This window comes from Hypanus sabinus, chromosome 14 (genome assembly GCF_030144855.1).
Source record: "Hypanus sabinus isolate sHypSab1 chromosome 14, sHypSab1.hap1, whole genome shotgun sequence".
Classification (NCBI taxonomy): Eukaryota; Metazoa; Chordata; class Chondrichthyes; order Myliobatiformes; family Dasyatidae; genus Hypanus; species Hypanus sabinus.
Window position 1 is genome coordinate 65799172 of NC_082719.1, and position 23355 is coordinate 65822526.

General features: G+C 39.9%; 1 protein-coding gene across 1 annotated transcript in view; it reads left to right on the forward strand.

Moving 5' to 3' along the window:
- The window catches only part of LOC132404486 (cAMP-specific 3',5'-cyclic phosphodiesterase 4D), a 416161-nt gene that overhangs the window by 206888 nt on the left and 185918 nt on the right, over window positions 1-23355 (forward strand). The window lies entirely within an intron of this gene.

Here is a 23355-nt window from a genome sequence, read left to right on the forward strand (position 1 = left end):
GTGCCAAGAACTATCAGAGGGTGGAGAAGGGCAGGAAGATTGAGTCCAGCTGTGGTGCTGGCATGAGGGTCTGGTGGAGCTTACCTGATCGAAAACACCTCGTCTCTACCTGGTGGTGCCAGTTCCTGAATGCAGTGGGCATGTCATGCGTGGGCGATGGGATGCTCCAAGGTTGTATCTCCACCAGTGTTCATGCTCTTGGTTAGTTAATGGAGCTCTTCCTAACTACATGGGTTCTTGAAGCATTGATGATGAGGGTCCTGCAGCCGAAAATGGTTCTGGGAATAGAACTGGGGTTCTGGCGGATGAACAGGAGGGTCATCGCATAAGACATTTGTCATTTCGGAGAGCCAGAGTGATGAGGCTTTTGAGGTCAGTGGGCATCTCCCAGGGAGACAATTCATCTTTCAAGCACTCTGAGAGGTTGTAATGGTCCTGGGCCAGCAGTGGTGCTGCATTCCAGCTACAAGAGTCCTAAATTCCGTGATATAATTCAGCACCAAGCATGAGATTGCCCCCCTTCCACTTCCCGAATGGTCAAATACGTGGCATATCTCAGCAGTGAATTTGTCATATTTATTGCAGATGGTGGTTTTATGGTCTGAGTTAGTGGTGACCCATGTCAGAGCTCTCCCAGTCAAGAGAGAGGTGACAAAGACAATCTTGGCTCAGTCTGCAGAAGGCTGCAGCTCAAAGTGCATGACGTACTAGGACAAGAAGTTGCAGCTTTGGGTTGGGGATCCGTTGAAGGGCTCGAGCACCAGAATCTGGGGCTTTAAGGAAGGAGATGAATTGGCGAGGGGCTGCTGCAAGAAGGCAGAGAGTTGGTTGAGAGTGACAAGCAGATGGTCAATGGTTTCCTGCTGCTTCTGAATCATGGACTCATTAAGATGGACGATCTCCTTTAGGCAAGCAAGCTCTGCTAGGTCCATCACTGGCGCACCATCTCGTCAGGAGCTGACCTAAATGCCAATTCAGTGCAGACAATTTACTGGTAAGCAATCACTTTCCTAATAAACTGCAAAATAAAAAGCCATGAGGGGATATAAAATAAGAGAATGGATACATAACGCAACAAAGTAACTGAACGTTAGGAGCAGCTGGTTGAGGTAGGCAGGTTTGATGTAGAACAATGACTGTGGATGAAGTCTGGGTTTAAATAGGCTGCAGGCATTGAGTTGGAAATGAGTGGCAGGTGATTCCTATTAGCTGGGTGGCGACAGGGAGGCATCTGCCTACGCAGGCCCAACAGCTGTTTCACTTTATATTTGCCAAATAAAAGCTAACCAGTAACATTGAAAGTGCTTAAAGATTACAGATTTTTGTCCTCAAATCTATAAATGGGACTTGAACTCATAACCATCAGAGTAAGATGCGTGAGTTCTCTCTAATGACCCACCTCTGAAATAAAATAAAACTGATGAATGAAACAGAAGAGGAAAACAGCTCTTTCATTTATAAATCATGCCTCCAGGAGCATTTTAAAATGCTTCCTAATGGACTAATTATATTCCAGTACAGTCACACTAAGATGAAGAATGATTCTCAAAGGCATTCAGAAAGCAATCCCATCCACTTCACTAAACATCCATTACCAACCAAAAAACCAGCTGCACAATATGGTTGTGGTGAATATCATCGATAAAGTTCTCTGCAAATATTTGCCAATTCTTGACTAGTAGTGTTTAGCACTAAGACAGACAGGGCCGCAGTTGTTTGGAAATATCACTGTTTACAGGTCCCCCTTCAAACTTCATACTGCTTTGATTTATTAGTAGAAGTTCGACCCTTCAACATTGCCAGATCTAAGAATATGATCACCAACAAAACCTTGGAATCCTTTTATTATCTACTCAAAGGTGATTTGTAAACGACAGTAAATGCCGGCCTTGCCAGTGGCAACATTGAATTAACACATTAACATTTCATTTATCATAAACAAAATGAGGCGAACGATCAATAATTTTACTCTTGATGATGTTAAAGGGAGAAGAAATATAGGCAAAACACCTGGGAAAATAATTGTCTCTCTTAAGCACTATCATGGAAATTGGAAAAATGTGTCAATATTTAATTATCGGTCTTTATTATGTGCAGAAAACTATCCTTTCCACAAATTAAATGAATTGACCAATTGACTTGATGTGTGCTCTTGTTGTACAGCGCTTTATGTTGGTTCTTATTTCTGAAAGTTATTTATAATTCATACCGTTCATTATTATGTGCCCTGGCTTGTTTGCGTACCCGGCTTGCATATCACATCGACAGCTGGCATGCAACATCCATGGCCAGCCCTGAGCAATGGAGGGCCTCATTTATACCGCAACAGGGAAAGAAACTGTCTGCCATAAAATTCAATTCTCCCATCATTCAAAGGGGTTAAATAATCTTACATAAAACTTTAACATGTTAATTACAATTCATTGTAACTTGAGTGTGGTAATGAAGGAACAAAATTGAGCGAGCATAAACCACTGAAGATTGCAACCATTGTTACAATGGAGAGGAGGTACCAGCCATTCCACTAAACTTGGATTGGGATAAATGGAACTTTCTGATTTTATTTTTGAATTTAGTTTTGAAATTTTGTCCAGCCTGAGATAGTTAATTAGGGAGGTAACAAATTCAGTTAAGGATGGGGGTTACATTTTTATAACAATAATAGGGGAGTTGAGAACTATTTTATTCAGTGAATTGTTTAGAATAAGTGTGCTTATTCAGGATCAGCTACATGAGAATTTAAAGGATTTATTGATCCACTTTATTGCATACATATGAATGAGATGATCAATAGATTTTGGATAGAGGTACATAAATATATTGATTACAGGTGACTGTAAGTATTTGTAGTCAAGTGTTTTGCTGCTGGACACACTTTTGCTGTAGAATCAGCTGTGCTTTTATTTAACTAAATGACACAGATAAACAAACTGAGCATATTTACATATCATCTGGCATTTTTTACCTTGGATGACTGCATTTAAAAAAAACAGAATCTTAATTGAGCAGAGGTCTTGGATATTGAACAGCTACTTGCTGTTGTGGTAATTTGGCTTTCAATGATTTGTACAGAAGTCACTGAAGTTACTATGCAGGTGTAGCAAACAGCTTGTTCTCCTGTTTGAAATGGATTAGCCATGCCTCTGCAGGTGTGGGTAAGAAAGAAAGTACTCTGATTCAAACAGCATGAGAAGCAGGAGATTAAACTGACTTCTTTGGTACCAGCCATTTCAAGGCATCTATTTTATTTAATAGCAAAATTTGATGACTCTGTGGTGACTCACTTCCTAGCGCACTTGAACCGGCTCACAAATAGCCAGCCCGCCGGCATAAAGGCCAGTCCCAAAAGGGCGCCAGGTCTACTTCACCAACAAAGGGAAAAGCCCGCGCAGGACTGTGAATACGTGCCCCCTACAGCATCCGCGCCCGGGGAGGACGGGATCAGGGAGGCTTTAAAGTGAGGCTGCGAAGTTTGAATAAAACCTTTTTTAACTGCAGTTTACCGACTCCGTGTCGTTATTTCAGTGCTGCGTGTAGCACACCGCTACAACTCTTCACTTTTGGCACTGTAGTAGAAACTGAAATTCTGTTTGACTTAATAGTCATTATATTCATGTGATTCATGGATTTGAAAGATTGTCTGCAAATGTGGACATTGAATTTCCCTACTCTTCAAAGTGGAGAAGATGCTCAAATTAAATAACATTGAGGATTCTCAATATCGCATAAGATTGCATCAGTTTTAGAGGGCTCATGGGGACATTTCAAAATGAACTGGCCTTTCCCTAAGAAAATGTAACTGAGTTATCTTGGGTTCCATTAGTTGGAAGGTAAGCTGGTCCATAATGCATTTGGTACAAAGTTTCAGTTAGAGGCCCCTGTATGCAGTTATTCTGGAAAATACTTTTTTTTTAAATCAGTAATGGAGGTTTAAAGATTTTGAGAGAATACATCAGTGCTTTCTTTATTACAACAGTGGCAGTTCATTTCAAAAGTACTGTAGTGCTTTGGGGTGTTCTGTAAAGTTATCCTGAAATATGTAATTTGTAGTTCTTTCTTTTCCCTCTATCTTTTGTTTCTTTCTTGCTAGACTATGTATTTGTCTTCATATCCAACATTGGTTTCTCCCAGACAGCCTGATTCAGGCTCCCCTGTAATGTTTCATTATAAGAAGGGGAGGGGAGGATGATAGAAAGGTGAGGTTTGGGGGGGGGGGGCAAAGTTTCCACGAGGGTGATCCACCTACAACAATGTGGGCTCAAATTTGTGGAGTCACTTGTGACCTGGAAATGATTGCTTTAATTCAGGGCACAAATATAACCCTCAGCTGCAGAATTCGCAAAGCAGTAATATGTAATTGAATTCTGATGCGTTTATTTTTGAATTGTGATTCAACTCCCTTCAGGATTGGATGTGCCATATTAAGTGTTGATGCACAATACTTCTTCAGTGAATCGGAGATAAATAAATGTTTGAAGGTATTTAAATGTTATAAAGCACAGAGTACTCAGCATGATAGAGAAGGAATTTAACAACTTCAAACTCTGTGAGCACATAATGAAACTGCTAGCATTTGATAAGTAATGAAATGCTTCTCCTGGCAATGTAATTCACAAATTATATATGAATAATATTTCATCTTAGCAGAAATCAGGAGTAAAAAAGACAAGGCATGTAGGGACTATATCCCTGAATTTTTCATAGAAATGCAAAACAGAATCAGAATCAGGTTTATTATCACTGATGTGTTATGAAAATAGTTGTTTTTTAGTGTGGCAGCAGTACAGAGCAAAAAACATAGGGCAATAAAAAGGAACAGTGAGGTAATGTTCATGAGTTCATGGACCATTCAGAAATCTGATGGAAGAAGGGAGGAAGCTGTTCTTATAATGTTGACTCTGGGTTTTCAGGCTCCTGCAACTCCTCCCTGATGGTAGTCATGAGAAGATGATGATGATAGATGCCACCTTTGTGTGGCACTGCTTTCAGGGGTGGCTTGTGCCCATGATGCAGTCCATACAGTTTGGTTTACAGTTTAACTAACTCTAGCAGTATTATAGCCAACATTCAACATTGGTAATGATGCCTGCTGATTGACCCAGCAAAAATGTAGACTAGGTCTATAACGGGGAGTATGGATTCCATGATGTTCTGAGCTTCTGCAGCCTCAGATAGAGAGGTGCCATGCCAGCAGTTTCTTGGAGAAGTTGCCATACCATCACTGATATGGGAATTTCCAGGTCATTTTCTGTCACTATTAAAACTCAGTTTGTGTTTCTGTCAGTCACCTTTACTCTTGCTCCATTCCCTTCATTGCTACAGAGGAACTGGGACCCCATTACCTGGCAGCAAGTAATTCTGGTAATGAAGCAACAAGCAATCTACTTCAATGAACTGCCTGGTAATTATGAAATGAAAGACAATTAGATTTTGCTTCTGCATTGTGGAAATAATTGTGTATTCTGCCAACTCACTCCACACTTTTTGCAGATAATGAAGCTTCATCCAACATTTTCAAAATCAGGTCGTTTAAATAACTGATTGACAGGTAGAGTTGTAAATGAAGGAGATAGTTAAAATGGCATAGGAGTTGCTTGTACAGTGCTAGGTAATGCTATGAGCTAAATGCACAATGGTTTTACCAAAATGTGAAATGTCAAAATGATTATTTTCTGTGTGTTTCTTTATAAGCCCTCTTGTCAGAGTCCTCTCTGGAAAAACTAATTACAAAAATCGAGGTGGATAGTCTAGCTCTGTGCTTAAAGCAAGCTGTACTACTGGAAGAGTTACCTGACAGCTGAGCAGAGTCAATGTGGATTTATGAAGAAAACAATCATGTTTGACAAATTTGCAGATGTTCTTTGAGGAGGTGACGAGTAGATAAGATAAAGTGGAATACGTTCATTGTATTTGGAATTTCAATAAGGTGGCCTGCAAGCTTATAGGACATAAAATTAGGGTATTGTCATAGATTGAGAATTACGAATGGATTGATAATTGGTGAATTGAACTAAAAACAAAGAACAAGTATTTTTTTCAGGTGTGACTAATGAGGTACACAATAACGTCAACAATTTGGCTGAGAGGGCAACATGTTTTTGAGTTTGCTGACTATGCTAGACTAGCTGCGATGTTGCTTGTGGAGGAGGATGTGAAGAGGCTTCAAGGGAAGTAGACAAACCAAGTGACAGACAGAAGTACGAAAGATGAAATAGTATAATGTGGAGAAATGCAGAACTATCCACTTTGTGCAAAGAATGTCAGATGATATAGTATAATGTGGAAAATGCAAAATCATCTACTTTGTGCAAAAATATTAAATCAAGTTACTTGTTAATTGGTGAGAGATTAAGTAGCATTGGTTTTCCAATGAACCTGGCTGTGCTTGTACAAAAGGAATGTCAAAGAGGAGCAAGTGGATGGACTTAATTATGTGAACCAATCGTGTAAACACAGATGAAAAGTGTTGACCTTCATTGGTACTTGTGGCAGCAAATTTCAGCATTGCCTAAGGTCCAAAATACGAAGTGCTACAAATGCTCCTGATTAGGTAACTGACCTTACAATCTACCTCAGTATGATCTTGTCGCTTACTGCACTTCCTCTGTAGCTCTTATATTGCTATTTTAGTTTTTTGCCTCCTTTATGCACCATTACAAGCTTTTCATTGTATCTTGGTGGCATGTGACCATAATAAACCAATTCCCATTGTCTTTATGCTTGGGATCAATTTTGCAAAGTCCCAGCTCACCTCAGATTGGATGGTTGTTGTTTCAAGTCCTGTTTGCAGATCAGCTGATAATCTAGACTATCACTGCAATGGCATACTGAGAGAATGGCTACTGTCGGCTGTGGTGACTGATAATATGTCAAACTGAAGTGCCATGTGTGTGGTGAACTATGTGCCTGTCGGGACACGCCCCCCTGCTGACTGCTCCTGTGGCTCCTCCCACAGGCCCCTATATAAAGGAGATCTGAGGCCTGACGCTCGGCCTCAGTCTCCAGGACATTGTATGATAGACACTCACTCCTGGTTCCTTCTTCCAGTCAATAAAAGCCGATATCTCACCTTACGTCTCGGTGTGAGTTATTGATGGTGCATCAATGTGCTCAATCAGATGGATGGAAAAGATCACAGGAAACTATGTCAAAGAAATTCCTGGGAGGACTCAAGTTATTTTTTTTCTCAGTATTTGTGGTAGCTATACCTGGGTGTGTTTGAGTTAACTGCCTGTAGCATTTTCTGTTAGCCTAGTAATGTTTACTTTAACATGAGAAGCTCTGTAACAGCTTGTGAAAGGTGTTGTATAAATGGATAGTTGACTGTTGTCCAAAGCTCTTGGAAATCCAAGCACTCAGCTCCTTAGGACCTCCCTGCTGTTTTTTTTTGTTTTTCGATGAGTGCTTCCTCTGCTAGTTGCTTCCTTTGGTTTTTCATGCCTAATGGGCATTTCTGATTTTGCAGTCATTCTTTTGGTTGTCCAGCCACTTAATTTTGAACTGGAATCTGCTGAAGCCACTTGAGGTTAGTTTGGCAGAGAGCTGGGCAGCAATCTGCCTTGGACTGGGATAGAGATTAGTCTGACCTTTTAAATAGTATTCAGTTTTCAGCTACAGAAATATTAAAAGTTTGTTCTTTTGCAGGTCAACTCATGTGATTTAGACCAATGTAGTTGAAAATCTCACTGGAAATTAATTGGGATTATTGTGCATCTGATGATATCACTTGAGTGAAATGGACTGAAGTATCAGGGTAAACAAAATTTTGTACCAAATATTCCTTGCCACATTAATTACTGGCACTAATTCATTTAGAAATGTGAGCAAAATAGGTTACCCAAATCTTAATGCAGTTTTCAAAAGTATAATATTTTGTGCTTTGCCAGGATAGGTATCTAGTCTATTGCTTTTCATTATAAAACCTCACTGATTTTTTAATTGCATCAACTTAAATCAGCAAAATTAGACATTTCATGAAGCATTCTTCTACTTTGATTTCCTTGTAAAAAAAAAAGAAAATCTATCACCACAAATAGGAAGTCAAACGTGGTTTTGCTATTCAGACCTTTGTGGATTTGAATTGTGTTGATATTTATTAGATGATTACAGATCCAGGCTGCACTTGGAATATTGTGTGCAGTTCTGGTTGCCCCATTACAAGAAGGATGTGGAGCAATGTTCCCTTTAAGGTGTGCACATATGTACGCGCACACATCTTTTTCTGCTAGCGCACAAAGAAATTTAAACTGCGCATTAAAGATAGTTGCCCTCTACCTTGTTAGCATGTTAAGTATATTTCACAGTCATTCATAATCACATTTCCTTTTCCGGTTTCTGATGCAGACATTGACAACATGGATTTGCAATGATTTGTCTGCAGGTTTTAGAACTGGCTTATTTATACAGTTTTTATTGAAGAAATTATTGATTCACTATATCTAATTCCAAGGGGCATGAAGTGCAAGGGAACTGCTAGTTCATTTAAAGCGGAATGCTTGATGAAACAGTAGAAATATTTAAGTACAATACAGAAATTGGTGTTAACTCTGTGTATTGTTGCAATGCAAAAGTTGCTGGAGAATTTGCAAGTCGGTAGAAATAGTGATATTTGGAAACTTGAATTATTAAAGTGTCATTTAACAAGCAAATCACATATGGTCGGTGTGCAAAAACTCTGGATGAGAAAATCCTTTGTTACCTGCTACAGACCTGCTATATATGTTTTGTGAGAGTGCAGATGAATGAGAGTGAAAATGATCAAACCTAGAGGAGATCAAAGTTCTTATTGACAGTGTTTTGCTAGCTGTTAAGATGAATACCTCCTATATATGAAATTCTGTGCACGTGTTGTTGTCACTGGACAAAAAGTTGCACCGCACAAGACTTTTGCGCGCACTGGTCATTGATGTGAGGCTTTGGAGAGGGTTCAGAAGAGGCTTACTGAGATGCTGCCTGGATTAGAGGGTGTAAACCATAAAGACAAGCTTGGATTATTTTCTCTGGAATGAGAGATCGAAGAGAGATCCATTAGGTGTTTATAAAAAATATTAAAGACATAGATAAGGTAGACAATCAGAATCTCTATTTTTCCAGTGTAGAAATATTGCTTGTGAGAGGGCATAGCTTTAAGGAGAGAGAGGGAAAAGTTAAAGGAGAAGTGAAGGGCAAGTTCATTTAAACACTGAGAGGTGTTAGCACCTGAAAATGCTGCTAAGGGAAAGTATATAAGCAGGTGCAAAAGCAACACTGAAGAGGCATTTAGAAGAGTAGATGAACAGGCGGGGATGGAGGGATTGGTTTGGATTAGCACAGACATAATGGGCTGAAGGGCCTGCTTCTGCACTGTACTGCATGCTCTGTGCTTCTGATGTAGTTCTAATAGAGCTTTGATAGTGCATCCAAAATATATTTCACATTCTGAATTATTAATCCAGTTTATCATCAAAGTGTGAATTCTTATTGCTGCTTCCTTGTTTTCATTGTCCTGGAGCAAATGAGCTTAGAATTTGTAAAACTCTATGCAAGGTCACATCTTCTAAGGATTTCCTGAATTCTTGCACATTAATGTGAAAGCATGCCATAATTTTATTAATGTTAACTCTGAATGATAATTCTCAAGGTAGTGTGTCAAAAAGGCCTACAAACTCAGTGCAGGTCACATTATATTTAAAAAAAACAGTAGAAGAAGCTTAACTGTGACAGTGAGCATGAATTTGTAGAGAAAACTAATAACTCATTGATTCATTCAGAATGTAATTCAACTGAATTGTAATAGCAACATTTCAACAGAGCACTAGAGAGAATTGGAAATTAAACTGCAGTTTATTTTATAAAAACTTGTGTTGTACGTGAAAACTTTCTTTAAGGCAGTAGAAAACATTGTATCACTATTACTCTTCCATTGAGTCAAACCATTGGGCAGCTAGATCAGCAAATAAACATGTCACATTATGAAATGGCATACAATCTAGCAATCAAGGCTGAGACAGGTACTCTCAGATGAATTCACAATACTCTAATTGCTTTTGCTCGCTGAGACTTATCCAATTTTCTCACTTTTGCATATAAGCTCATGATTCCCCTACTGAGGTATGATTGACTAGAGGAAGATTTGTCTCCACTGCCTTTCTTCCCAAGATGATTTGTTGCTTTGGAATAGTGTAAGATGTGATGGTCTTGGCAGAGAAATGGAGAGAATTCCATGTTGCAATGCCAGGGGAACAAATAGCTCATATCCCAGCATTTTCTTCTGAGTTTGTTGCCACAGTCAGGAAGTCATACAGCATGGCACCAGCTCCTAGATCCAGCAAGTCCATGATAACTATCTAATTCATTTGCCAGCACTCAGTCCCCAGCCTTCCATGCTTTGGCATTTCAACTGTTCATCATGATACTTCTTAAACACAGTGTGAGCATCTGCCTCCACCACCCATATTTCAGTCACCCCTTAGCTGAAAAAGTTTTTCCTCAGATTTATTTTAAACCTTTCACTATGACCTGAAGTCTATGGTCTCTAGTTTGTGATACCTCTGCTGTGTATATGTTTCCTGCTCTTCCAATACCACTCCTAACATTTTTTATCTTCCATTCGGTCCTCCCGCAATCATCTTCTGCTCCAGGGTAAACAGACCCAGACTCTGTTCATTACTGAAACGCTACCCTTCCTTTGCACCTTCATCTATGCAATCCATATCCTTCCTACTATGCTGCAGTAGTACCCAAGCTGTGCTATTAATTGTATAGCTTATAGAGTTCTGCTATAATTTCCTTGCTTTTGTATTCTTTAGTTAATGAGGGCAAATTTTCCTATGCTGTCTTTACTGTCTTATCTACCTGTGCTGGTAACTTCAGGAATCCTTGGATTGGAACTGAAGTCCTGATGTTCCTCAGAATTCTTGAGGGCTCAATCATTTATTGTGTATATCTTTTACTAGTTATCCCAAATTACTTCACATTGCAATTAGCATGATTATATTCCAACTATCATTGCTCTACACATCTTAGTGAATAATCAATACCATCTTAAAAGACACATCTATCCTTACTATCAACAACACTTGCAGATTTTTGTGGCATATGCAAACTTTCCCAAACTTTCTCTGTTAATATATACCAGACTTGAAGTGTTGTCGCTCTGATCCCAATGGTACATCATTAGTCATAGGCTTCCAATCACAGTAACAACCTCACATCATCACCCTCTGCCTCCCATTACCAAGCCAATTTTGGATGACATTTGTTAACTCACCTTGCATCCCAAGGGTGTATCGTTTCAGACCACAGTAGCATAATGGTTCGCATAATGCTATTATGCCAGCAGCCTGTAAGGAGTCCATAAGACATAGGAGCAGAATTAGGCCATTTGGCCCATTGAGTCTGCTCCACCATTCAATCACGGTTGATCCTTTTTTCCTTCCTCAACCCCAGTTCCTGACCTTCTCCCCATAACCTTTGATGCCATGTTCAATCAAGAACCTATCAATCTCTGTCTTAAATATACCCAATGACCTGGCCTCTACAGCTGCATGTGGCAACAAATTCCACAAATTCACCACCATCTGGCTAAAGAAATTTCTCTACATCTCTGGTTTAAATGGGTGTCCTTCTATCCTGAGGCTGTGCCATTTTGTCCTAGACTCCCCCACCATAAGAAACATCCTTTCCACATCTACACTGTCTAGGCCTTTCAGCATTCAAAAGGTTTCAATGCAATCCCCTTTCACCCTTCTATACTTGAAGGGGGATCCAAAGGTCAAACTGATTAGGATAGAAATTCTGAGAATTCAGGCCATAGAGAGGGCTCTCAGAATCTGGAAACACTGTTGTTGTTGCTTCAAGATGGTAAACACAATGTTCCCTCTAATTTTTAATGACTAGTGTGCACAAAAATCTTGTGCTGTGCAATCTTTTGCCCGAGTGACATGTGTGCACTGAATAATTTCTTCATTTAAAAAAAAGTATAAATCAGCCAGCTCTAAAACCTGGAGACAAATCATCACCAACTCTACATTGTCAACACTGTCCACATCAGAAACTAGAAAATGAAATGTGATTTTTCACAATCATGAAATAAGTTTAACATGTCAACAAGGTAGAGGGTGACAACCTTTAGTGCACAATTTAAGTTCCTTGGTGTGCTAGTAGAAAAAGGTGTGTGTGTGTGTGTATACACACGCCTTAGGGGGAACTCTGCGTAAACTGTTGAAAGGGAATGTTTAAGGACCCAAAGGGGATTGAAGATCCTCTCGTGAGAGAAGGAGGCAAACATGCAAAATGACTCGTGATTTCTAGTTATATATTTCAAACAGGAACAAAGGCATTTGGGCTTGACTTTTTGGAGTTCACCTTTTCTACAATGGTTTTAGAAACATTCCGAGTACAGAACATAGCATAAAATCATTTTGATATTTGCAAACATGGAGAGGAAAATCAATGGTGTGGGAATAGAGAGGACATAGAGAGTGATATTCCTAAGATCAAATGGGAAGGAAGTTCTGGGACATAGACTTGCTGGAATAGGACAGTGCTGTGAGCTGATGTATCTATCAGTACAGTAGGGAAGGTGGAGTTATGTCTAAACTACTTTTGGCCCCCCTTTGAAATGTAAAGCCAGAAGAGGGCTTCTTCCTCTCAGTGATCTCCAATTTTCTTCAGATAATCCACATTAGCTCTTTAACAATTATAAGAGGAACCCTCATTTTTTATCTCCCAGCTTCTGATGTTGATTGCATGCATTAGAATTCTGCAGGCTGCACAGGTTCAAAATATGTTGACTCCACAAAGAGAGTTCTGGAAAGTACATGGCATGAATACTGACCTGAGTTAATTGGACAAAACTGGCCACTGATTCATTATCACCTGCTTATTTTGAATTCTTATCTTGTTCAGACCCTTGGACAGCATTCAGTAACTGAAATCTAATTCAAAAAGCATTTTCAGCCATTTTCCTGGTACTGTTAACAAAGCTGCTACTGACCACTAATCCTTGTAATTACTCTGTTATCTGCTTACACAAAGCTTGCCAATTACAGTACTTTTCCATTAAAAATGAATATGATGTCTGATGAAACATGTAAACACAATGCGAAGTTTTGTAGGCAGGGTATGCTTTTGCTAGGTCTCAACCTTAATTAGGATTCCCTACTCAAGTTTGTGGACTTAAACTTCCTCCTTTCCCTGCAGTTGCCAATGGCACAAAATAAGGAATGATTCTGAGAATCGTAAATTGAGGGCTCTGACTCCCTGAGTTCACAAACAAACTTTGAGACTGCAGGGAACTGCTACTTTATTAGGTGCACCTGTACACCTACTTGTTTAGCCAGTCATGTAGCAGCAAATCAATGCATAAAAGCACATAGACATGGTCAAGAGGTTCAGACCAAACATCAGAATGAGGAAGAAATGTGAACTAAGTGACTATGACTGTGGAATAGTAGTTTGAGTATCTTAGAAACTGCTGGGCATCTGGGGTTTTCAACCACACCAGTCTCTGGAGTTTACAGGGAAAGCTGCGAAAAACACAAAACATCCAGTGACCAGCAGCTCTGTGGATGGAAACACATTGTTTAAGGGAGAGTCAGAGGAGAATAGCCAGACTGGTTCATGCTGATAGGATGCATTAAGACAGTGATGTGCAGAAGAGCATCTCTGGATGCACAACATGGCAAACTTTGAAATGGATGACGATCACGATCATACACTCTGTGAATAGGAGGTAGATACGAGTGGTAGCTAATAAAATGGCCATTGACTGTAGTCTCAGTGTAATGAAAGGATCAACCTTTGTCAGGATTTGAACCAAACACTGCTGGTTCTGTTCTGGTAAGGGATTCACTTCCTCAAAGATTGAGAAATGAAAGTGTGGGCCCCAAGCAGATCTGGTGGTATATGGCGGAGTCAGCTTTAGAATGCTAGCACCTTCTGGGGGAGAAAATACAATGGTTTCAGTAGCAAATTAGCAAATGTTGCAAAATTGAAGGGATTGTAAATATCAGTCAAGTCATTTTGGGAAAATTATGGATTCATTTAGGAAAGAGGTATTTTGGTCACTTCCATTAGCCAGTAGTATTTTGTATTTTATTTTAGTTTGAAGTATATGCAAAAATTATTTTAATGGGTTTCTTAATTTGATTTTAGTGATTTGTATTATTACATGTCCCGAGCTACAGTGGAAAGCTTTGTTTGCATTGCATCATTTAGATCATTTCATACATATGTACATCGATGCAGTATGAAAGGAAAATCAAAGGTACAGTAACAGAATGCATGATATAATATTGCAGTTACAGAGAAAATGCGGTGCATGTAGTCAAATAAGGTGCAGGCAGCATGATGGGGTAGAGTGAGAGAGTAGGTGTTCTTTATTGTACAAGAGGTTTATTCAAGAATCTTGTAGAAGTTGTCCTTGGGCTTGGTGATACATTTTAGAGTTGTAGAGTCATAGCAAACTACAGCACAGAAACAGTCCGATTGGCCCATCTGGTCTGTCCTGACCCATTTAAATTGCCTGCTTCCATCAACCTGCACTGGGACCACAGCCCTCCATACATCTACCATCCATGTACCTATTCAAACTTCTCTTAATCTCTTGAAATAGAACTTGCATGCACCACTTGCGCTGGCTCCACACACTCATGATCTTTTGAGTGAAGAAGTTTCCCCTCATGATCCCCTTAAACTTTTCACCTTTCACCCTTAGCCCATGACGTCTAATCTCAGTGGAAAAAGCCTGCTTGCATTTACCCTATCTATACCCCTCATAATTTTGTATACCTCTTTCAAATCGCCCCTCAAAATTCTACGTTCCAAGGAATAAAGTCCTAACCTATTCAATCTTTCATTATAACTCAGGCCCCCCAGACCCTGCAACATCCTTGTAAATTTTCTCTGTTCTCTTTCAACCTTGTTTACATCTTTTCTGTATGTAGGTGATCAAAATTGCACCCAATACTCCAAAGTAGGCCTCAGTTTGATTTATGAAGGTTAATGTGCCAAGAGCATTTTTTAATGACCCGATCAAACTCTGATGCCAATTGCAATGAATTATGGACCTGTATTCCCAGATCTCTTTGTTCTACCCCACTCCCAATGCCCTACTGTTCACTGTGTAAAACCTACCCTAGTTGGTTCTACCAAACTGCAACACCGCACACTTGACTGTATTAAATTCCATCTGCATTTTCAGCCCAATATTCCAGCTGGTCCAGATCCCGCTGCAAGCCATGATAGCCTTCCTCGCTGTCCACTACACCCCATTCTTAGTGTCATCTACAATTTTGCCGATCCAGTTAACTACTTTATATAAGATAACAAACAGTGGATCCAGCACCAATTCCTGTGACATTCCACTGGACCCAGACCTCCCAGTCAATGTCAAATCCAATTTCCTACCTCAGCTGGAATGCTGAGTGACTGAGCCTTCTTGATCAACCTCCCATGCAGGGCCTTGTCAAATGCTTTGCTGAAGTCCATGTAGACAATACCTACTGTCTTGCCTTCATCAACTTTCCTAGGAACTTCCTCAAAAATCTCTGTATGATTGGTTAGATCCCACCTACCACATACAAAGCAATGCTGACAATCCTTAATCAGTCCATATCTAGCCAAATACTTATGTATCCAGTTCCTTAAAATACCTTCCAATGACTTTCACACTGCTGATGTCAGACTCACATGCCTCTAATATAGGAGTTTATTTTAAGAGCCTTTCTTAAACAACAGAATGGCATTGGCTATCCACCTGTTATCTCACCTGTTGCTAAGGCAGATTCAAGTTATCTCTGCTAGGGCCCCAACAATTTCTGCACTTGCTCCCCCTTAGGGTCTGAGGGAACATCTTGTCAGGCCCTGGGGATTTATCCACCCTAATTTGCCTCAAGACAGCAAACAACACCTCTTCTCTAATCTGTATAGGGTCCATGAAGTTGATGCCTTTTTGCTTACTTCTGTTAACTGTGTCTTTCTCCTGAGTAAATACAGATGAAAAAATTCATTTAAGATCTCTCCCATCTCTTTTGGCTCCACGGATGGATTACCATTCTGATCTTCCAGAGGACTAATTTTGTCCCATGGATTCCTTCTCTAGCTTTGGTATCCTCTGTCCAGAGGTATTGGAGAGAAGTGAGAATAATAAACGCAAGAGGTTCTGCAGATGCTGGAAAACCAGCTAACACTTATGATAGAAAATGCTATAGAAACTCAGCAGGTCAGGTAGCATCTATGGAAAGGAATTAGCAGTCAAGACATTTTGGGTGGGGCCCCTTCATCAGGTCCAGACTGTTCATCAGAAGAACTGTTCTCAACTGTTCCTTTCCATAAATGCTGTCTGATCTGCTGAGTTCTTCCAGCATTTAGTTTGTGTTACTTGGGAAGTGAGAATGACCAGGTTAGAAGATGTCCTTGATTATGTTGGCTGCCTTCCCAAAGCAACAGGAGCGACATTGGTTTTTGTGACAGATTTTGTGTAACTTTCAGAAATTTCTCGAAGCCTAGGTCAGAGTATTTCTGTACCACACTATGTTGCAACAAAATAGGATGTTTTCTATGGTGCATCTATAAAACAATTGGTGAGGGTCATTGGGGATGTGCTAAATTTCCTCAATCTTGAGAGGAAGTCGAGATTTTGGTGTACCTTATTGGCTATAGTGTTTACATGGCTGGACCAGGATTAAACTACTGGAGTTATTTACGACTGGGAACATGGAGCTCCCTACCATCTCCACCTCAGAAATTTTAATACAAAGAGGAGTGTGTACTCTACCCACATTCTGAAGCCAATGACTAGCTCATTTGTTTTGTTGATATTGAGGAGAAGGTTGCTGTGTTGACACTATGACAATAGGCTCTCCAGATCCTTCCTGTACTCTGTCTCATCATTGTTTGAAATTCAGCCCCCTACCGTGGTATCATCTGAAAACCTATGGTTGAAGTTCAAGCACAATCTGGCCACAGTGTTGAATGTATACAGGAAACCACAAGAAAATATTTACAGAGAAAAAGATTCTCAAAAGTATAAAGCACAATAGACGGCACTTCAAAGTATGGGAGGTGAATATAACACAGTCATCCTGAGTCTGACAGGTGATGTATTCAGTAATACTGTGAAGATTTTATAAGTATTTTCTTATTCAGAGTTTGGAGAATTAGATGTTTACTGTACCTGATTGTATTTCCTCACGCGGTAAAAATTGATTTAACACTTTCTTGAGGTATTTTTAAAAATTCTCTTCCTCTGCTGAGTGCAGCATTTTCAAGACCTATCCAAGAGACTAGACACAGAGGAGGGAATTTGGACTATAGACGCAGTTGATACAGTACACATGATATATCTCTCCAAGTTGTTACTTCCACAGAATTGAATAGATTTGTGTTATTCTGTTGATTGTTACATACTGTTGGATGAAACCTTAATATCTTCACATGCTGAGATGAGCTGGGCCCTCGTTTTGGGTTTTCTACAATGTAAATCTGACACACGTGCTTTTTGAAATTAAAACCCATCTCATTAATTCTACATTTTACCATCTATGTTTTCTGCCTTGAAGAGTATTTTTGTTTATTTTCCTGTTTTTGATTTAGATTTCCAGCACCTGCAGAATATTGATTTTGACTAATAAGGGTTTGTATTACCAACAGAAGTCTAATAATTGGCAGAATGGTATGTCAGGGTATTATTAGATTTTGCAAATAAGTAAAATTCCTGTGTGATTTTTTTTTTAGTTTGTCTCACAGGATATTACATGGAGTTTGTTCAATATCTGTGAAGTGCATTATTGGATGTCTAAATTGTGTGCAATCATGTTTTAGTTAAAAATGGTTTTAATTCAATTCCAAGTATAATAGTTAGTTATGCAAGTTTCCCTTTTAAGAAGGGTTAATTCATTAACTAAGAACAGATTGAAATGATTTTTTTTTTGTCTCTGTTTCAAGAGTAATGTTCCCTTGGTGGTAGCTGTCAATTTAAAAAAATTGCTTAATGCTCCAAGAATTCTTGCACATTTGATTTGTTGCTGATATTGACATGAAACACTAGTTAGTTTTGTTCAAAAGCTCCAGAGGGTAGACAAGAATACATTATAAAATAATGTGGTGAGCAATCCTTGCTAAAATAACTCCTGTAAATTGTGAACTCTGCTAACACTGAAAAATGTTCTGAGGAATCACAAAATGCTGACTTGTAATTTACCAACCCATTCCACTAAAAGAATAAATCAAATCAGTTGTCTTTGAATGTTGCAACTTCTACCTCTGCTCTTTGTTAAATGATGACAGATCTACCATTTGGACAGCAATCAATGTTAGATTGCTTGGAGCATTAATTAATGTACTCACAAGCTGTTGGAGAAACTTACAAATGCAAGGCCAAAATATTATATGAGGGGTGATTGATATGTTCGTGACCTAAGGTCGGAGTCAATTTTAGAAAACCTAGCACATTTATTTTTCAACATAGTCCCATTCTACATTTACACACTCAGTCCAGCGGTTGTGGAGCATATGATCCCTTCTTTATTGAAGTTGGCATCTTGGACCTTCAGAAGTGGTCAACAGCAGGGGTGATTGATAAGCTCGTGGCCTAAAGTAGGAGGAGATGAGTTATTAACTTCAAACTTTCTGTATAATCAGTCAAAGAGTTGAACTGCATGTGCATGTAACGAGAGCTGTATAACTCATCTCCTTCTAACTTGGGCCACTAACATCAATCACCGACCACTTCTGCAGGTCCAAGATGCCGACTTCTAAAAGAAGGGATCGTATGCTCCACGACCACTGGTCTAAGTGTGTAAATGTAGGATGGGACTATGTTGAAAGATGTGCTAGGTCTTCTAAATTTGACTCCTTCTACCTCAGGCCACGAACGTATCAATCACCCCTCAAATGTCTCATACATTGACCGGTGTTACATTCCATATACTGTAGTTGACTCTGAAATAATAGTTGGGGAAGGGAGTGAAATTGGTCATGAAATACAAAGTTTGCAGAATTGGCTGAGGCTAATGTCATCTTGATGGGCTGATCCATGCCAATGTTGTTTAGGATGTTAGGATGCGGTACTGTTTCGCGGATGGTAGCAGCTGGAACACTTTGTGGTTGGGGTGACTCTGGTCCCCAATGATCCTTTGGGCCCTTTTTACACAGCTGGATGTGGTTAGTGTAAACCTGGAAATTGACATTAGCTTACAATTCTTGGTTCATTTTAGAGGAACGACTATTCTCTTCTGATGCCCTCGCCTACCTGATATTGGGCCTTAAGATTCATAACTATCAAGTTGCACATTGTAAACAGGGGCATATTGTAAAGTAGAGATAAAAGAGACTGCAGATGCTAGAATCTGAAACAAGCACTGCTGGAGGAACACAAAGGGTTAAGCAGCATCTGTGAAGGCAAAGTTTAATTCCTTTGTACTGAATTGAATTGACTTTATTTCTTACCTCCTTCATATACATGAGGACTAAAAGTCTTTACATTACATCTCTGTCTAAATGTGCAAAGTGGAATTCATAGCAATTTGTAATAAATAGTATGTACACAAGGACAGTCAATATAGCATAGATATACAATTGTATCAGCATGAATTAATCAGTCTGATGGCCTGGTGGAAGAAGTTGTCCTGGAGCCTGTTGGTCCTGGCTTTTATGCTGTGGTACTGTTTTGCGGATGGTAGCAGCTGGAACAGTTTGTGGTTGGGGTGACTCTGGTCCCCAATGATCCTTCAGGCCCTTTTTACACACCTGTCTTTGTAAATGTCAGACCATGTGAGATCCTTGGTGATCTGTATTGGCATTGCCAGACTCTTTGTAGCGCACATGTTACTTAACATATTTGACCATCACTGAATGTTGTAAATTGGTTTATTGTCACAAGTAGTGAAGTACAGTGAAAAACTTGTTTTGTATATTGTTCATGCAGATCAACTTGTATGCACAATAAAACGTTAGTTATAGACAAATTGTAGTGCAAATAGATAATAAGGTGTAACGTGATAATGAGGTAGATTCTGAGGTCAAGTGTCCATTTTTATCATACTAGGGGATTGTTTAATAGTCTTACAAGAAAAGGATAGATGCTGTCCTTGAGCCTGCTGGTACATGCTTTCAGCCTTGGGAATGGGGAGGAGGGAGAAAGTCCGGAGTGGTAGGATCTTTGATTATGTTAGCTGCTTTACCGAACCAGTGAGAAATGCAGGGAAGCTGGTTTTGTGATGTGGTGAGCAGTGTCTACAACTCTCTGCAGTCTCTTTTGGTCCCTTGCAGAACAGTTGCCTTACCAAGTAGTGAAGCCTCTGGATAGAAATCTTTCTAAGATAGATTGATAAAAATTGGTGATGGCCATAGTGGACATGCCAAGTATCTTTAGCCTTCTGAGGGAGCAGAGGTACAAGTGAGCTTGTTTGGCTCAGGGCAAGTGGCTGGTCCAGGACCAGTTATTGGTGATGTTCACTCACAGGAACGTGAAGCTCTCAACCCCCTCGATCTCAGCACTGCTGATGTACACAGCAGCATATGCAACACCCCACCCCCTCTTCCTAAAGTCAAAGCCCAGCTCCTTTGCTGATGTTGAGGGAAAGGTTGTTGTCGTGACACCATCTTACTAAGCACTCTATCTGTTCCCCATACTCTGACTCATCTTCAATTGTGATGTGGCCCACTTCATGGTATCATTTGAAGATTTGTAGATGGAGTTAGAATAGAACCTGGCCATGCAGTTGTGAGTATATAGAGAGTAGATAGGGGACTGAAGACGCAGGCTTTTTGGCATGTATGTTCAGGATAATCATGGCGGAAGTATTGAGCCCCAGAACCTATCGATCTGTTTCTGTTCAACACATGCTTAGAATGCATTAAGTCCATCTGGAAGGGATGTGCTATTGTCAGCAGTGCTTTCTGACTTCATCTTTTACAGCATATAATCTCTGCCACAACTACAGCTGATCTGGGACTGGTATTGTCTCCTGGCACCCCTTATAGCTTTACAGATGTCTCAGTTCACATCTCATTTCCTCGTAAAAGTCAGGGTCATTAGATTTGAATGCTACAGTAGGGAGTGGTTTGCCCTGTTCATCCATGGTTTCCAATTTGGAACTGCTATGATCATCTTCTTTGGTCCGCAGTTCTCAACACACTTGCTGGTAAAGTCCATAATGGTGCTGACAGACTCATTAAAGCTAAATGCTAAGTCTTTGAATGTAGATCAGTTAACCAACTCAAAGCAGTAGTGTAGAGACTCATCTGTATCCGCAAACAAGTTCTGAATAGCTTCTGATTTGGTGAAGGAGCACGACCTGATCATCTGATTTCCCAAAGTGTGGGCTGAGTGTGTCCTAGGCATCTTTGATGGTTGGGGAGAAATGGTTGTTTGGCACTCTGATGGGACAGAAGACATCCTGGTAGTATTTTGGCTACACTTTTGATGTTGGCCTGGTTGAAATCAACAGCAATGTTGATGAGGGCCTCTGAGCATTTGTTTCAAGACTGTTGACCATGAAGTATAGTTCGTTGAGTGCCTATTTCACATCTGCCTAAACTGAGATGTAGTCTGCTGTCAGGATAGCTGATGTGAACTCACCTGCCAGGTAGTTTGGGTGATACTTCACTGTTAGATAATTGAAGTTGAGGGAGCAGGAATTCACCGTATCTGAGCACCACAAAGTATTGGATAGAAAGCAGAGCTCTCAATTTGCATGGTGACACTGTATGGTCTAGATCTTGCTGAATGCGGGCATGGAGTGGTTCATTTGGAACATTCTGCATCCCCTCTTCTGACTGTACGATCAAAAGAAGTTCAGGCAGATGTGGTGACAGGTATTGGGAAAAGATAATGACAAAGATCAGAAAGAGGAATGGGAGTTGACTATTCTTTGAATCTCAAAGCATGAGGATAATTTGTGGTTTAAGTTCCATTAAGTGATTTTAAAACTTGAAGCCAGTTTTAAACTTTTTGCAATGGAATTTATGATTTAATCCTGCTGGAGATAGTTGGATTCAGGACAGTAGCATGAGGAACTCCTACATTGATATTCCCAGACTGGGATGATTGACCTCCAACAACTACAGTTACCTTCCTTTGTATGAAATATGGCACCAGTATTGAAAGGATGTCCCACTGATGCTCATTGATCTCAATTTCACCTTTGCGTCTTGAGCCACATTTGGTAAAATGCTACCTCAAAAGTCTAAAATAGTTATTCTCACCAATACTGATGCAAAGACATTGACCTGAAATAGTGATTCTGTTTCAAAAAGCTGGATTGCAGGGGTATGGTGAAAGGTTATTGACCTGAGGCATTACCCTTTTTTTTCCTTTCATGAGGGTGAATGTGTGATACAAGTCTGCTTATTAAGGAGCACTTTCAGTACACCACACTTAATGTTCAGCAGCCAGATTACCAGACCTTTTTTTTGATATCTTTACCATGAAGACATCTGATATTTTCAGAAGGCAGTTGATAAGTTGCCACACATGAGGCTGCTTAACAAGATAAAATCCTATGGCATTACAGGAAAGATACTGGCATGGATAGAGAAATGGGTGACTGGCAGGAGGCAGTGAGTGGGAATAAGAAGAGCCTTCTCTGGTTGGCTGCCGGTGACTACTGGTGTTCCTCAGGGGTCAGTATTGAAACCGCTATTTTTCACATTTTTTGTCAATTTAGATAGTGGAATTGATGGCTTTGTGGCAAAGTGTGTGGATGGCACAAAGATAGGTGAAGGAGTAGATAGTGCTGAGGAAGCAATGCATTTGAAGCAGAACTTGCATACATCAGAAGAATGGGCAAAAAAAGTGGCTGATGGAGTGCAGTGTTGGAAAATGTATGATAATGCGTTTTGGTAAAAGGAACAATAGTGTGTACTATTGCCTAAACGGAGAGAAGGTTCAAACATCAGAGGTGCAGACGGATTTCGGAATCCTCGTGCAAGTCTCCCAGAAGGTTAATTTACAAATTGAGTCTGGTAAAGAAGGCAAATGCAATGTTGGTATTTATTTCAAGGTGAATAGAATATAAAAGCAAAGAGATAAAGCTGAGGCTTTATAAGAAACTAGTCAGGTCACACTTAGAGTATTGTCAACAATTTTGGGCCCCGTATCTCAAAAAGGATGTGATCTCAAAAAGGAGCGAGTCCAGAGGAGGTTCAGGAGGATAATTCCAGGAATGAAGGAGCATATGAGGAGCATTTGGCAGCTTTGGACCTGTACTCTCTGGAATTTGGAAGAATGCGTGGGGATCTTACCGGAACCTACTGAATGTTGAAAGGACTGGATAGGATGGATGCGGAGTTGATGTTTCCTATGGAGGGGGTATCCGGAACTAGAGGGCACAGCCTCAAAACTGAAGGGTGACTTTTTAGAAGAGTTAA